The following is a 16,230-nucleotide window of genomic DNA, read 5'->3' on the forward strand; positions in this document are numbered from 1 at the left end:
TAGGCCAGCCGTTACAAGAAGCTGCCAGAGGATGCTTTGATGTCCCATCGCTAACGTAACCTGCATCGAAACATTCCTCTATACAGGAGCGTCATACGTCTGCCGAAATATACGATCTGCTTTTGAAGTGACTGACACTTATAATCATTTCCATCCTCCCAAGGAGTTTCAATGCATGAGCCATATTTAACGTCCTCCGCTACATCTTTATTACACGCGTGAGAAGTCAACGCGGCCCACTCCATCACCAACGCGTCGCCGAGCCACACAAGCGAGTTGGCAGCTGGAGGCACGCGCGTATACATATGCGAGGGCTGTCTTCCGAGAAGCTTCCGTGCCGTTCTCTGAACACTGGGTTCAACGAAATGCGAAGCGAAAATTAAACGCGCACATAAAATAAAGAACCAAAGGCTGAGGAATGCCAAAAGATGCGTGCTCATTAGGACTGAAGCCTCCCGTGTTTATATACACACAGTGTTGCTGGCATTTAGCGAAAACACAGAACAGGCGGCTTTCCGAGAACAGTGGGCGCTCGCGCGTATGTAATTTCAATAATAGACAGTAAAGCACGGCGTGACGCGTAATTATGGATAGAGATGAACGCGGGTGCAGCGACGTGCGCGCAAGGTCGCGTGCGTATCCGTTTGTTTTTATTTTAGTTTACAGCCGCGCATCTCTTTGAAAGGGCCCTCTCAAGTTGACAGCGCGGCACTTCCCCTGAAGTTGGGTTACTTGAACGACGCATCACAAAGGAGCAAAACGAAGAAAGAAGAAAAAAAAAAAAGAGGAACGAGCAACGTGGGCAACTTAAGTCTTCGACATTACAAAAAAAAAAAAATGTGTAGGCCTACAAAGTACTCGAATCAAAGCGCGCACTTTAAGAGGGGGAGCAACGTAAGTGATGAGCGCATCTTCAGAAAACATCGCGGTAAGTCACTCGCACCAAGACGAATGAGCACGATGACTGAACTGTGCTCCTGAGTTGAGGCTCAAATTTTGTTACGGGTCAACAGGAAAAAGTGCCTGCCTTAAGCACAAGAAAAGAAAGAAAAAGACAGAAGTCGCCCGAAAATAAATTCCTCGTCCGTTACTGGCCATAAAGAAACAGCTGTGAGAAAGACGTGAGCAGGCGCATGCCGAAGTGTGCGAAAGAGGTCGGCCGGTAGAGGGTGTCTCTAGCCTGCGGCTCCTCATTGGGGTAAGGGGGGGGGGGGGGGGGGGGACAGGGAAAGGGACACGTAGATGGTAGGTGACAATGCAATAGTACAGTGAACTATAAATACACGTTGTCCAATACGCGGCATATGCAGTGTACACGCATTACCCGCGCAAGTCATGCGACCACGCAAAACGTGCGCGCGCGAACAAGCAGACAGTCGCAGCATTATTTCACGCCGCGAGAAAGGAAACATAAATATTAGCGGTGCATCCATACTTTAGAGATGATTGGCGACTTTAATGCTATTGGCCATTTATCTTATGCTTGGTAGGTAATTGTCGATGACATGTTTTATGAAATGATTATTATGAAATGTGGCAAATATATCTAATTACACCTATCAAATATGTTTATTGAAGAGGGACACGTGTATCCTGTGGCAAATACCCTGTGAGTGCATTAATTCACGCCGCGAGAAAGGAAACAAAAGGAAACTGAGAGAAAAGCAAATGCAGCGAAGTGCTCGCAGGATTTCGCTTAGGCCCACAGCGGTTTCCCGTCAGGTTCAACGATGTGCCAGCAACGGTGAGAGGGAAGTGCTCCGTAATAATTTCGACCACCTGGGGTTCGTTAACGTGTTGCAAAATCACGAGCGCTTCCAAACGAAGCTTTCTTCGCCTTTTCCTCGAGGTTTGGCGTTCGTCGTCGTTTCCTTGCCGGATATATTTGCGGATATATATAGACAACTTGGGCCACTCTGTGTGTGCTGGCTGCTGTATTGCCAAGTAGAAATATTCGGCCACTGCCCATGTGCCCGAATACACAACTTGTTGCTGGCTACTGTCTGGCCGAGTAGACAACTTGGGTGACTGGTCATGGCATCACTGGGTATGCGCCCAAACAGACATCTTCGGCATATAATGTCCAGCTGTGTGCAACTACTATAGGTATGCGCCCATTCTTGGCCAATCCCCGAGAATGGATGTGCGCCACTATGACACAAGGGGTACGAAGTCTTAAATGCATTTAGACGCGTGTCGCACTGTTCTGTGCACACCCACACACATATCATAAACATTCTTCCCTCGACAAGCATCATAGGGATGGCATTCGTCCTCTTGACATGCAGACGGCTGCAGGCGACGAAGCTGTGCTCGTGTTGCTACTGCGTTGGGACCTGCATGTTTTTCTTTTTAAAGCGAAGCTTGCTACATCTCACTGATTCGTCCGTGAGCGCCGATAACGCACTGCAGGAAAGCCAACTTACACAATGGAACTGCCTGCGCATCTGCGCACCCAATCGTAGAACACTACAGTTTACATTCGCAGTTGTACCGATAAGAACAATGGGAGCTGCAAGGCCACGCTACCCAGAAGAACTGTGTATATCTGCATAGCATTACGCGCGTCACGCAATGCATTCCCCGCCGTCACCATGGGTAGGTCGCGGGTGCAGTGCACGGCAGAAGAAGAGGCTGCCTTCTTCTTCTTTCTGGGGTTTAACGTGCCAAAACCAGTTCTGATTATGAGGCACGCCATAGTGGAGGGCTCCGGATTAATTTTGACCACCTGGGGTTCTTTAACGTGCACTACAACGCAAGCACACGGACGTTTTTGCATTTCGCCTCCAACGAAATGCTGTCGCCGCAGCCGGGATTCGATCCCGTGATCTCGTGCTCAGCAGCGCAACGCCTTAGATAACTGAGCCACCGCGGTGGGTAGAAGAGGCGGCCGTACGCGAACGTAAGCGCGAGCGCGATCGTGCCCGTAAGGTCGATCCCGTGTATCGGTAAGGCATGCAGTCCGTGAAAGAGTGGGTGTGTGCGTGTAAGCAACGGATACATGGTCTAAAATAACGGTTATGCAGTGTCTTCATTCAACTTCAACGTTCAAAAAATACAATCCTAAACAAGCAATCAAATCACATATGCATCGCATCGGGTCGCCCAGCATTTCTTGGGTTCGTTGCGTGGTCGTTGGCTTTGGACTTTGACTTAGTTTGCATGGGCGAAAGCTTCGCGTTCAACCACCTAGAATGGGGCTTCGATTTTTTTTTCTTTTTTTATTCTCTCTCTCTCTCTCTCTCTCTCTCTCTCTTTTAATCATTCCGCTCACATCAGAATATGGCTTCCGCGGATGGCAGCCGAACCCGCGACCCTCTGCTTAGCAGTAGAACGCCGTGGTTACTGAGCCACCGCGGGGAGTCTAGATTCTTGTTTCCGCGGCAACAGTATATGGGCAACCTTTGACGCCCTAAATGTGACGTCAGAGACTCTCATAAAAATACACAAGGTCCGTTTGCGTCCGACTCCGGCATGACAACATGCGTTAGTCTTAACATACAGTGTCATTTATTTCCTTTATTTCTATTTCTCTTTACGCTGCTTCTGCGACGCGCTGTCAGCAGCTACAAAAAAATATCGCCAATTTGCGAAACCATAAATATACCCTTCCAAAGCTACGGCCAACTTGCAGATCACGTATATAGCACGCCGATGTTTTTCTTTGATCGCGCGATAGCGAATGATTTTCCGCACCTGGCAAGAAGCAGCGCACGTACGCTTATACGAGTCAAGAAACGAACTTGTTATGCGATAAATAAAAGACGAAAAGGAAGAAGAAAGAAACGCTACACGTTTCCGAAACAGTGTTTTTCGCACAGAGACACGTAGCAACGCACACAGACGCGTTAAAAAAGAAGAAGAAAATGAAAAGAATGTTGACTGAGTGAGTTGAAGACAGGCATGGATGGGAAAGATCGAAAGCGTGTACCGCGAAGATATACAAACACTTCGCCAAAGCCCCTCAGAAGGAAGCCCCTCTCTGACGTCGCGAAAGCAGGTCAGGTTTGTTTTGCACCACTTCGTAGAAATCACTGTGAAATGAACAGCAGAGGAAGGCACAGGCCGGTGGATTAATAGAAAAAGAAAGAAGATTCACACGAGCACGCACCAGCAGTTCGGGAAGAAGTAAAGCAAAAACAGTCAGAGCAGATATACCAATAGTAAGAGAACTGGCTTTCTATCACCCATTCCAAGTGCAACACACCCTCTCTCTCTTTCTCTACTTCTCAACACAGAAGACGAGGAGGAGGGAAAAATTGAACGGCTGAGCCTGTGAGAAATTATATAAAAGAGATAGAGAAAGCGTTAGAAATTAAGCAAGCGCAGAGGCACGTATTAGTGCGTACGCGATGAAAAGACTTTCGGCGAGGGCGCACCGATTGTCTGGAACTTGTCTCCGGCAGCGGACTTTAGCGGTAATCGGGTCGTGCGAGACTTAAATAAATAAGAGAACTGCACTGGACGGACGCTTGAACCAGCGAGGTTTCACCACTGGAAGCCGGAGGGAGGAGCGCTGCTGGTGGGCACTAAGTAAGTGCGCGTTAAGCCAGCGGAATTAGCCACTGACGATAGACATGTGAAAGGGAAGACTAAAAAATAATAATAAGAGCAATAAGAAGCACATGGCGACTAAGCTGGTTTAATATCGCGAAGAGTGAAGCGTAATCCTCTATAGCGACGACGGATGCACGACGAAAAGAAAATTAGGTTAAGAAGGACTCGTTGACAAGCTGTCTAGTTTAATGGCGTGAACATTAAAGCGGAATATTGCCAACTGACAATGTATGCGTGAAAGACCATACTGAAATATATATATATATATATATATATGAACGAGAACAAAGGGGCCCGATTTTTATTAATCATATCATAAGAAGCCAACAAACAGTGACACCAAGGACAACATAGGGGAAATTACTCGTACTTACTAATTGAATTAAAGAAACGATAAATTAATGGAAATGAAAACGGATGAAAAAACAACTGGCCGCAGGTGGGGAATGAACCCACGTCTTCGCATTACGCGTGCGATGCTCTCACCATTGAGCTACCGCGACGCCGTTTTCCCATCCACTTTCTGGGGTATTTATGTCTTCCAACTAGAACTGACCTTGGGAGTGTTAGCCAGCGCCACCACTCACAAACCTAGGCGGCTGATGGGAACATCCTTTCTGCATATGTATATATATATATATATATATATATATATATATATATATATATATATACATATATCTTGGTGAAGGCCGGACCCCGGCCGAAACGTCAGTAAAGTATTGTTATGTTCTTCCTACGTGCTTCTATTTTTTGAACTACATCTGTACCGGCTCCTGTTACTCTTTACTTCACTAATATATATATATATATATATATATATATATATATATATATATATATATATATATATCATCAGCCTATATTTATGTCCACTGCAGGACGAAAGCCTCTCCCTGCGATCTCCAATTACCCCTGTCTCGCGCTATATTATATATATAAAATGAAGTCCTCGTTGTCGTGATGGCTAGTTTAATAACCCGAATGAACACGAAAATGTAGACGGACACCAAGTAGACAAAGCAAATATAATGGATGGCATTTAACGTTCCAAAGATCCACTGGGCTTACGAGTTACCGGGGGACACTTTAGTAGGGGGCTCCGGTTTGATTACCAACACTGACAGTTCTTCGCATGCACCGGGAAATCTAAGTGCAGTCACGGGTGCGCCTTTCTCTTTTTTTCTTTTTCTTTTTTTAGCGATAGTACCTTTCTTTCACTCCGATAACTTTCAGCTCTACATTTACCAACACAAAAGCTCTTGTTGTCCCTCTCCTAGTGACACTGTCAGGACATGGGCACAGAACAGCGCCCTTTGACATGGTTTGCCTGCCTACGCTGGCTTATAAGAAACCGTCCAGTATCTATTACCCATATGTTGTACAAACAAATAATATTGAAATTGTAATCAGTATCGCAATTGCACTGAACTAGACGCGCGGCTACAGCTGACCTTCGCTGTGCCATGTTCAGTCGGCCGCAAAATTTTACGGGACACAGGAATTGCAGCGTGGCTAAATTCTCTTGAATCCTATACACTATATGACCACTACACTACACTACACTACACTACACTACACTACACTACACTACACACCAGCTTGAGAGACTTCGGCCACGTGGGCCACGATTTTGAAGCGATGCCATTTTTCGCGCTTTTCGGGCTACGTCAGTGGTGAGAGCGGCGCTTCGCCAATGTTATCATTGGGATCAGCCAAGCGTGAAAGGTGGATGATAAGAGTGGCATTTAGAACCGAGCGGGAGGCACCGCTATACTCGCGGTCAACTTTCTCTGGCAACAAAGGGAATGCTGCGGTGGCGGAGTTGCTGCACGTGTGTTACCTCGCCACGTAGTCCGGCAGCGTTTGGCAGCACTTTTGGAGCAGCCGCTGAATGGACGCAGCTTCCACGTGCGACGGTTTCGCGATTGCCCAGACGCGGGAGGGAAAAGCAGCGAAAAAAGTCAATTTCAGCACTCAGTGGTGTACTTAGTCTTATTTAGCGATTGTATATAAGGTGTTTATATACGTTTTTCTTCCCCTTCTTAAACTAACCAGGATGAAAGTGCGGGACTTTTTTTCAGAAGCGCTCTCGCTTGTGCGCCCTTTGCCCCCGTAGCTTTCCCTTTACTGACACGGAAAGTTTTTCAGCGAGTATACTTATATACCGGCCTTGTAAGCCCACAAAAGAACAAACTCCATTGCAAGCAACTATGAGCTGCAATGTTAAATTTTGCACTCATAGTTTTAGCTGTCGAGACGCCTGTGCTAATAAGGCAATGGCGAAAGGACATGGTCGTCCCGCTGGGTAAGAAACGAATGGCTGTTGAAATCAGCCCGCGCGAGCACCACGCGCGCCTCCAGATCTCGGAGGCCTTCAAGAAATGTCTCGGGTTTTAAATTTCTTGTGCTGCAGTGGCGCGAGGGGTGCGAGCAGAGTTCGCAACAAAAATACGCTAGAGGAAATTGTGGCGCTTCAATCGTTCAGCTATCATGAAAATGATGGGTATATAGTCCACGGATTTGTCTAATCTCCATGATTGTGGCTTCAGACGTTCTTGTGAAGCGGTATTTATTACGCTTTATTTTTGTAAATACTCAAGAAATCACATTTTTGCCAAACGGATGAAAGCAATATGTTTCCGTGCACGTGCATAATCACTGCCAATTGTTTGTTCCATTTCTAGGGCGATATCTTTAAAAATGAACATTTAACAAACCCCAAGGACGAGCCAAATGAGCAAGCCAGAAGGACCAAGTTTAGCAAAATCCATGCACTACCGATTCTTTCCCATGCTGGCTGAACTGTCATACCTAAAGCTCCTGCAGATACTCTCTAGTGATTTGCGTGGGAAACTCTGTAGGGATACGCGCAGTCCACACTGCATGCGGCCAACAGCCCTCGGTGGACACTGAAGGCGCGCGCAGTATGACCAGTATACAGCGACGCTGGGGATGCGTGGCTGCGGAAAATTGCGTGGGCATTTTCCTCGCAACGGCGGCGAAACAACGGCAGCAGAGACAGCGCGAACGCTCCTGCGTATTTTGCGCCGCCACCGCCTATCCAGCCCAGTATATATCAAGCCCGATCGCCGGCCAAGCAAAGGGCAGCGGAAAGTGGGGAAAAAATAATAATCAAGAAACGAAACCGAACAAGCCCGAAGCCACACGCGGAAAAAGGCCGGCAACGATCAAAATTAATGAAAAAGAATGACACGGCGGAAAGTGTGTGCTGCTTGCCGGTTATGCTCTGCGCCGCGAACGAGCGCGTAGACTGCCCGGGCCTCCCAGCGAGCGAGTCCCTGTGGGAAGAGCCGCCACAGCAGCACGCAGCCCTGCCTGGAAGCGCGCGGCCGCGGCGGCCTCCGATCTGCGCTTCATGCGGGCGTCGCAGTGCATGCAATCCCGTATAGTGTGGGTTGCACGGGACCGCTGTGCGTTTCCTGCTGCTATTATGCGCGCATATAGGAAGCGTCGTCGTCCGAAAGAAATGCACCTTCCTCCTTCTCTCCAACCCGGCAACTGCGGCCGGCGGCCTGAAAATGAAGCGGCCGATATTGCTCTGTGTCGCCAAGAACGAGGTTCTGCTGCCGGTGACGAGCGTCCTTCTCTCGCCATTCACCGCGAAACCGTCGCGCGAAGCGCAGGCGCGCGTCGTTTTCATTTCGGAATTTTATACCGTGTGTTATAGCCAATGCTAACAAAAAGAAAAGAAAAGATTTCTGCAGAGGACATCGAAGATGATTGTCGATGTAAGCGGGTAGCCGAACGCTTGAATTCATTTTAAAGGAACAGTGCGCTCGACGACATGTATTTGTTGCAGCAAGAATATTTAGGTAGAGTTCGTTGTTTCATTGCGTGATTCCGTAGAGAACAGAGCCGTTAACCAGAACAATCTCTAGCAGCAGTATAGGTGGTCTGCACGTGCTGTACGTCTCGAAGAGCTATCCTGTGACAGGTGGCGTTTGGCTACGAACGCGCCCCACTGCGCGAGCGAGCGCGCAATTTCAGTCGGCGCCTTTGTTTCATCCTCTGAACGGCAACCTCCGACCACCAACCACCCACCACGAAAGCGGGCGAACAAGCCAAAGAAAACTATTCGCTTTAATACTTCAGGTAAAGGACCTTAACGGGAAAAAAACGCGAAATTTATTGCATATTGCTAAGTCAATTTCAGAGCACCCTACATGATGCATTGGACACAACGGTATACAGCTGCAACGTATCACTCGCGGCGCGCATCATGCATTTGGGGGGAGGGGATGTTGGCATAAAACGAAAACGAAGATCTGTGGAGATGTTTGCGTGGCTGAAGGCCTGGAAAGCTGCTACGGGTATTGGAAGAGAAATGTGATATACAGGGATCACACAAACGACACAAAGAACGGACTCTCTCTCATCCATACATTAAAGCATACACCAAGTATGATAAACACATGTATACCTTTCAAGGACACAACAAAGTATCATAAACAAATGTATAGACCCGCCGTGGTTCTTTGCGGCTATAATATTGAGGCGCTAAACACGTGGTCGAGGGATCAAATCCCGGTCACGGCGACCACATTTCCACGGGGGCAAAATGCGAAAAAAAAAAGAAAAAAAAAAAGAAACGTGTATTTAGATTTAGGTTCACGTTAAAGAACCCCAGGTAGCCTAAATTATTCAGTAGTCTCCCATTACGACGTGCCTAATAATCCGATCGTAGTTTTGGCACGTAAGACCCTGTAATATAATTTTTTGAACACATGTATACCTAAGAAGCACTGTATCGCTCTAAGCACTGTATTAATCAAGACAGCTATAGGATACTTAACCCGTGGAAATGTGGTCGCCGTGACCGGGATTTGATCCCTCGACCACGTGTTTAGCGCCTCAATATTATAGCCGCAAAGAACCACGGCGGGTCTATACATTTTTTTATGATACTTTGTTGTGTCCTTGAAAGGTATACATGTGTTTATCATACTTGGTGTATGCTTTAATGTATGGATGAGAGAGAGTCCGTTCTTTGTGTCGTTTGTGTGATCCCTGTATATCACATTTCTCTTCCAACTTTTGCAAACTTTCCGCATTTCTTCGGCGGAAAAGGACTGTTTGCTATGCGGGATAAACTGCACGTCGAACTTAGGCTTTTTGAAATTTGCGGGCAAGCCACGGTATACCAATGACGTCGTTTTGAAGTGATGGACACCGCTGTGCTTTGGCATATTGTGATTCTTTCAGAGGAGGAAAGATAGAGAAAGTTTTTGAGATTGCGTTCTTTGTTGACTTTCGAATGCGATACAATTTTTGTTGTTTCTCTTTATATTTATAAGCAGCTGGCTAGCCTGCATAGCCAGACGATGCAAAAACCTACAGGACATGACCGGCCGGGAGGCTTTTCGGTGTGCAAATGTTACGGTAGTGTTGCTAACCAACTTTCTTCGCGAGCGTCCTTTCAAACTTACCAAGCCACTTCTCACATTATGCATTAACAAGTTGGAGGTATAACGCAGCAATCTACCTGAACTGAATATTTCTCTTTATTGCCCCTCTAATAAAACAGCAATGAAAGAGGTAACTAAAGACTTCACTAACGTCTTAGTTATCAATTTGCGGACACAGGCCGCGATTGCGCCTAATTGAAGCTAGTCGGTTATCAAGGTCATGTCGACTTCATTGAAATCCAGCAAACGGCAACAGTTTCGGGACATCTGTCTCAAAAGAGGTTGGCCGAATACACTGGTACTCCACGCGGCGTCGTTCCAAAGTGCAAGCTTTTGTGGAAAATGATGCACCGCGTACAAAGCTCGAACCGACAGACGCACGTACTTGTAGGCCCGTCTTGTGTTTTTGTTACATGCTGTAGCCACTGAGCTATTTAACTGATCGATTATCAAGTCCCAACGAATAATCCTCACCGCACATCATCACCGACAGCAGCGGCTGCAGTAGTGGTCAGTACATGGCCGTATAAATACCTCTCCCAAAGATCTCCAATACCATTGTCCTGTGCCAGCCAACTCCATCCATCCGCCTCATCCATGCCAGCAAGAATTACAAATCTCGCACAATGTTCATCTAACCAACAGCTGCCCTCGAGTGTGGTTTTTATACTTTGGCACACACGCCACTATTCTATTAGACCGCCTGTTGTTTGTTCTACTCGACTGCCCTTGCGTTATAGTAAGGCTTTATTTTGTGCTCCTTTCTTTCCAATGCAGACAGTTGTGAGAGAAACGGGGAGGGAAAGGTAGGGAGGTTAACCAAGGACGTGCCCGGTTGGCTACCGTACACTTGGGGAAGGGGAAATGGGAATAGATAATAAGGAGAGAGAAGGAACATAATAAAGAGTCAGTCATTCGCAGATGCAGTCGATGAGGGAGCTGTCACAAGCTTTCGTACAGTCCAGTAGCCTTGAAGAAGTGCAGAAGGGCTTTTGTGGCCTTTTGCGTGCAAGAATGCACAGGCCATGGTCTCAGGATCTTTTCCTCCGAGAGCGCTCTATTACCTAACAGGCTGAGTTTAGCTTGTAGAGCACATCACTGAGCGTGGAAGGGTGTCATTGACATAGAAGGTGATCTAGAGTCTCATCGCACTCGCACAAATGGCACGCCGCACTGTTGGCCATTCCTATTAGGAATGAATAGGCATTTGTAACTGCGACACCGAACCACAGCCTGTGAGAATTCTTTAAAACCACACGTACACAAAAATGGTGTTAGAAACTAGTGCTGAGAAGTGCTTGTAAAGAAAGTAATGATCAACCTAGACGGAAAACTTCAAAGCAGCAATGTTGCGCTCCTCACGAAAACCACTGTCATCTGCGCTAATGTGTTTGTTATTATTATTATTGAATAATTAACATAATAACTCTAATTAACTTTTAAATTAATCATTTTACGGCCCATTTTTCAATCTAAGAATTATAGCCGCTGAGTTTGCAAGGCGGCTATAATTTGGAACGAATTCTCAGGACTCAACCAGTTTCGAGACATTCATTTTCAAAGTGTCCGACGAAATGCATGGGTGTTCCAGTTAACTTTTTGAGGAAAACGCTGTTTTATGCATTGAAGCACAAAGTTAACTGCAACATAGCAAGCATGCAAACATAGCAAGACACATGCAAGGCACATGCATTTCGTCGGGCACATTAAAAATTAATATCTCGAAACTGATTCAGTCCTGAGAATTCGTTCCAAGTCGTACGATACGCCTTGCGAACTCAGCGGCTATAATTCGTAGATTGAAAGATGTGTCGTAAAATATTTAATTAAGAAGTTAATTAGCGTAATTATGTTAATTATTCAATTAGGCGTTTTGATTTCTAGTGGGAGTAATGGCCGCCTCATTAAGTAGTTTAGATCAAAAATTATAATTGTGCTATCTGCCACAGGCAATTTTTAAAAATGTTGTGCCTCTAAAATGAAACACCGTGTATAGTCGCTTATTGTACCATATATCATAATCGCCTACCACCTACCTCTCCCTGTATCTCCCACTTCCCCTTACCCCAGTGAGGAGTAGCAGGCTAGAGACATGCTCTCCAGGCCGACCTCTCCTGCTTTCTCTTCATTCAAATCTCCTCCTCCTCCTCTTCCTCCTTGTGTATTTGGAATGCGAAGGCCGTTCCGCGTCTACTTAGTTATGCTTTTGTTTGTTTATTTAGCTTATTTAGTTATGGTTTCTGCGGAAGATTCGAGGTGCGTCGTGAACACACGATTCTTTGATTACAGATATGTGTGTGCATGTATAATATTTCTTGTGTTTTCAAGAAATAACATTTAGTTTGAAGTCAGCGCTTGTCCTCGTTCACGTTCTTCTCGTCCTCGTTTTGTTTCCGCGCGGTGAATTTGCATCGTCGGCAACCAATCGGTGCTGCGCTATTTGTTCGTGGATCACGTTGGCTCTACTACGTCGCGTGACCGCCTATGTGGTGACGTCTTCGTGACGTTTAGCCAACGACATTTAAGGCTGGAAGAGTCGCCCCCAGTGCTCAGTCGCTCCCGAGTTCCTAGAAACTCCCGCCTTCCTACTACATAGCCGCCTCTCAATTCAACATTTTTTTTTTTTTTTTCATTCAGTTCGGTTCAGCGGTTGGGCAAGGAGGGCATCTCTGCGTTGCACATGTACTTGAATACACAGGGTAAGCGCTAAAACTGTTTGAAAAGGAAGGCAGCTCGGAAGCAGAACTAAAGAAACGTCGAAGACACGGTCGGTGGAAGCGTCGGGCACAAGGTGAAACATAGCAAGAGAAATGATTAGAAGTAACGAACGTTTCGCAACATTCTAGTTAACTGCTTCGCTTGCGCACGCGTTTATACCTATACGGCGATTCATGCAGTACAGTCAGAGTGTACTGCGACTCAGGGTTATGCCGGGGGGCCAATGGCAACCCCACGTCTAAGACTATTGCATCGACCCCTGTAAAATTTATAGCACCAATTCACAGATAACTGCGGCTCCCGCGGCACCCTGTTATACACGTTATAGCACGAGCGCCGTAACATCGGCGGATTTTGCGAGAGCTAGGCTGAAGCCTGGCTCTCGACGCACAAGAGCGTTTCATGCTTTTAACGAACTCATTTATAGAGATATATGTGCGCTCCAGCTAACTTCAGCCCAAAAGCGGGGCCGTATGCAACGCGCAATAGAAGATCGGCAGTTGAGTCCAACGAAGAGAGTTATTTCCACAGAAACCTGACTTGCAACAAGCAAGCAACTAGAACCGTTACTTGCGTTTATAACGTCAAATAGATTATGGCAATTAATATGCATAAAGAGTAATATGCATAAAAGTAATATGCATAAAGGAAACTGGCCGGAGAAAAAGAAGCCATGTTGTACTATATGTACTGAAACTTAAACAATCGTTGTAAGTTATGTGTATTTAGCTCTTTAATAGTGCGAGTTTATCCAGCATGCAAAGTTACAAGGTCGTGAAGACGCGAACCACGTCACTCCGACCAGAGCTTCAACAATACACGCCTTTCATTTTCCAGCGACTCGCAGGGAATGTGGAATGACCACCGGTAATTGCGGTTTCGTGCGGCAAACTAACGTGGCGCGGCCTTCTTTTTGCTAGCGGAAGTTCAAGACTAATGACAGATGCGCATCGCGGATGGAGGTTCTGCGAAGCTAACGGAGAGTCGTCTAAACAAGCAGCAACACGCGTGTTATGTACAGCGCGACAGGAGTCAATGTGTCGCGCTTGCTGCTCGTTGCTCCGTCTTTCTGAGAAGTATGCAAGGCTCAAAGATCAATACTGCGGAGAGCATCGATCAGGAAGCTTCTGTAAGTCTTTCTTTCCGTCAAGGTAACCGCCACTGGAGCAATCAATATGCAAATTCTCCATGTCAGCCGATCACGTCCGTGTTCATCCCCGAGTGACTTCCGAACGTTCCCTCTTACGGAAAAAGTTACGATGGAAAATAACCGAAACGGACGGCAGCAGCATAAACGTGCAACTCTGTGTGACCACCTGTTGCTTCGGGGGAGCAAGTATTGTACAGAACGCGATCGCAGTACGAGGAATACAGAGGGTAGTGTAGCCGTCGGCTATAGGCAACGTCTAGAAATACCAAAGCGAAGCTGCTGCTATCTGTGGCAACGCGGTCGCGCTCCTCGAACCGCGTCGCGCGCGGATCTGGAAAAGCAGCGCCCAAGGAGGCGAGCAACAGGTCGGTGCACAAAAGAGTTGCACGGCGGCGGAGAGGCGGCCGCGCGCGGTCGTCGTCGGACATCGCACGGGCACGGCACGCGTACACACTCCGACAGCGCAGCATTGCAGGGCGTTCTTGCTGCGGCAGCAGTCGCCTAAAAAACTCGAAACAGGGACAAGGAGAGAAGAAGAACGTACGGGGCTCGGCGCGGCAGAACGGGTCGTCCGGGAGCACAGCAGCAGCAGCAGCAAACAGCGGGCGAGCGAGCCGAGAAGGCGGGACCAGCAGTCGTCGATCGGCGTCGGAGCGGCGGCTGGAATCAACAGGTTGCAGGGGTCGGGGCGGTCATCCGCGGCAGCCCCGCGACGGCGCGGCTGTCCCGGCGACGACGGCGACGACGATGCGCGGCGGCGGAGGCTGTCGCAGCACCATGGCCGCTGGCGTCGGAGCTGCTCTCCTCCGCTGATGATGCTGCGCGAACCAGCGGTTCGAAACGCGAGAGCAGCGTCGCCCCTTTTTGTTTTTCACGCCGAGCGGCAGCAGCAACAGGCTGCTGTTTCGGAGACGACCACGGCGGACGGTGGGGCCGCTGGCAGCAGCATCGGCAGCATGGCGCCGCGCCGCTGGTAATTACCGTGGCACAGAGATGGCGCCACCGCACTGGGGCCAGCGTCCGCTTCGACCGGCCATCGCCGCCACGCGCCTGCTCACCCGCCCACACGATGCTCGCTCCTAAACGCGTTCCACGCGGGACGCGCCCACTGGCGGGGAAAGAAGGAACCTGGCACTAGAGCACTTTCGGCACTCGCCCCTGGACTCGCCTGTAGGTCGCGCTGGCACTCCGGAGCGCACCGAAAACACTGCAGAGCAGCATGCCTCACATGTTGCGAGCCCGTTCACTCAGAACTCTTTTTAATGGTATGCGGTGTCCGAAATACCACCGGTGTCGAACCGAAACCGAACCAATATTATTGGGACGCGCCTGAACCCTAACCGAACCTGAGCCAAAAAAAAAAAAAATGACAGTACAGTCGAACCCGGATATATCGAACCCATTTATAACGAATTATTGGGTATATAAAACAGCTGTAAAATCCCCTTGAATATTGCGGTATACAATGTTAATATTATATATCGAATTACCTATATATCGAACTTCTTTATGATCCCCTTTCAGATTCGATATATAACAAGATTAAAGCATGCAAGTGCGTCACACAATTATCGGGTGGCACTTAACGTCCGGCAAATGGTCCACTAATTAGCACGAAATTGGAGCAAAATGGTGAGCTATAATCGGGAGTCAATCGGGTGATTTGTCACCTTCAAAAATGCTAAAAAGCCTCTCTCAACTTGATCACATTTGGACGCACGACCAATGGGAAATAACATTCAGAGCCCTTCCCCTGTCGAGAAAATGGGGATAAGCGAAGCTTGTGGCAAGACGACACTGTCGCAGGCGTTTCGCTTCGTTTGCCCTTAACTCAGGGTCGGCGGCTCTTCGCTGACGTTTGGCCTCAACATCGCGCTCCCGCAACTCGGCGTCCGCGGATCTTCGCTTACGTTTCGCCAGGGCTTCGGAAGCCCTCACGCTATAGAGTCGGACGACAAGCTTCGCTTACCTCCATTTTCTCGACAGGGCAGGGGCTGGTGATTTTGTTTCTTTGGGCCCCACGTGTGACAAGGGTAGTTCAAGCGCGCGTTACAGTTCTCCGAGCCCACAGGAGTATGTGCCATTGAGCTTGCACCCTTTCTGCACTGTCACCAGGATCGGCCAACTTTTTAGCGTGACGCCACTACCGCCGACATTTGCGAGCTTATAAAGCTTCGCATCCGTAATAATGCCATCCGTTGTAGCAAATCATGATAAGCCAAGTGATCGGTAGTCCCTGTAAAGTGCAGACCACTGGGTGCTGCAGGAGGGACAGTCTAGTATTAAAAGACTCAGTGTTTTTTTTTTTTTGTTGACCCGCAGGAAGCACAGGATGCGCTGAGTGCCCGTTCCTGTCGGTGCAACCGTTCAGCCACC

At 47.9% G+C, this 16,230-nt stretch overlaps 1 protein-coding gene across 2 annotated transcripts in view; it reads right to left on the bottom strand.

Moving 5' to 3' along the window:
- Nucleotides 1–14,727, bottom strand: part of LOC119449474 (rho guanine nucleotide exchange factor 17) — a 157,390-nt gene extending 142,663 nt beyond the window's left edge. The window contains exon 1 of one of the 2 annotated variants that reach the window (XM_037712656.2): nucleotides 14,399–14,727. The gene's annotated coding sequence lies outside the window, so the exon portion shown is untranslated. The remainder of the gene's footprint in view (nucleotides 1–14,398) is intronic. The other variant, XM_049665234.1, reaches the window with a different exon arrangement.
- Between the last annotated feature and the right edge of the window lie 1,503 nt (nucleotides 14,728–16,230).

This window comes from Dermacentor silvarum, chromosome 4 (genome assembly GCF_013339745.2).
Source record: "Dermacentor silvarum isolate Dsil-2018 chromosome 4, BIME_Dsil_1.4, whole genome shotgun sequence".
NCBI lineage: Eukaryota > Metazoa > Arthropoda > Arachnida > Ixodida > Ixodidae > Dermacentor > Dermacentor silvarum.